The following is a 2078-nucleotide window of genomic DNA, read 5'->3' as shown; positions in this document are numbered from 1 at the left end:
ACACACACACACACACACACACACACACACACACACACACACACACACACACACACACACACACACACACACACACACACACACACACACACACACACACACACACACACACACACACACACACACAGCTTTATTATTCATCCTGTCTGAAATACTCTGCCATGACACACCACTAAAGAAATCTGTTTAATAATGTGAACAGACTAAAGTTGGAGACTCTTATTTGGTAGAACAAATAAAAGTTTTTTTCTCTCTTTTTTATTACACTACCAGTCCTAAAAGTTTGGATTAATTATGATTTCTTTAAAATGTTTTTTAAAGAAGTCTCTTGTGCTCACTATAGGCTGCATTGATTCGATCAAAAAATACAGTAAAAATTGAGAAATATTATTAAAATAAAAAAAAAACTGTTTTCTATTTTAATGTATTTTATAATGTAATTTATTCCTGTGATCAAAGCTGAATTCTCAGCATCACTACTCCAGTCTTCAGTGTCACATGATCCTTCAGAAATCACTCTAATATGATGATTTGATGCTCAAGAAACATCATTTTTTTATTATTATCAGTGTTGAAAACAGTCGTGCTGCTTCATATTATTGTGGAAACTGATACATTTTGATGAATAGAAAGTTCAAAAGAACAACATGTATTTGAAATAGAATCTTTTGTAACATTATAAATGTCTTTACTGTCACGTTTTATCATTTCAATGCATCCTTTCTGAATAAAAGTATACATTTCTAAAAAAAAGTTTCCACAAACAAATATGAATCAGCGTAAATGTTTTCAACACTGATAATAATCAGAAATGTTTATATATTAGAAATATTAGTTAATATTAGAGTGATTTCTGAAGGATCATGTGACACGGAAGACTGGAGTAATGATGCTAAGATTATTATTTTTTTAGATTGTAATAATATTGTAAAAAAAAAAAAATTACTGTATTTTTGATCAAATAAATGCAGCCTTGGCAAGCATAAGAGACTTATTTAAAAACATGAATATATCTTAATTATTCTAACTTGTGACTGGTATTGCACATGTATAGTTATGTTTAGTCTGAATAAAACAGACTCGCTGGACAATTTCATATTTGTTGCATGAGACCGATCTCAGTCACCCAACATGCTTGCAGTGGAGTGAACTTTGTGAGCCCAGATTAAGACCTGATGCGCTCAGCATGAACCCCTCCGGCAGTGTGTAGCACTAAACCAGTAACTGTGATGTATAATTCATCCGTGTGAAAAGGGAAGTTCAGCTCGGAGACGGTGTCCGGCACAGCAGGACGCTTTCATCCCAAAATAAAACTCTCTTTAAGAGCTCCACTATTCTCATTGATATTCAGAGCTATGTTTAGGGCTTGATGCAAGTCGACGCAGTGTCTGGAAGAAGCACCTGTCCCACACTCACACACACACACACACACACACACACACACACACACACACACACACACACACACACACACACACACACACACACACACACACACACACACAAACAAACACACACACACACACACACACACACACACACACACACACACACACACACACACACAAACAAACACACACACACACACACACATGGGTTTCCATGTTAAATGGGGACTTTCCATAGGCGTAATGGTTTTTATACTGTACAAACTGTTATATCCCCTATACCTACCTATTACAGAAAAAGCTTTATAAGCTTGTTTTTCCCATAATGTAGGGAATACCAGGACCACACACACACACACACACACACACACACACACACACACACACACACACACACACACACACACACACACACACACACAAACAAACACACACACACACACACACATGGGTTTCCATGTTAAATGGGGACTTTCCATAGGCGTAATGGTTTTTATACTGTACAAACTGTTATATCCCCTATACCTACCTATTACAGAAAAAGCTTTATAAGCTTGTTTTTCCCATAATGTAGGGAATACCAGGACCACACACACACACACACACACACACACACACACACACACAAATAGATAAGAAACTGGTTTATAAGCTTGTTTCCACACGGGGACCAAAAAAAAAAAAAGTCCC

The sequence above is a fragment of the Squalius cephalus genome (assembly GCF_949319135.1).
Source record: "Squalius cephalus genome assembly, chromosome: 4".
Taxonomy (NCBI): Eukaryota; Metazoa; Chordata; class Actinopteri; order Cypriniformes; family Leuciscidae; genus Squalius; species Squalius cephalus.
The sequence above is the reverse complement of the archived record's forward strand: the minus strand, read 5'-3'. Positions refer to the sequence as shown.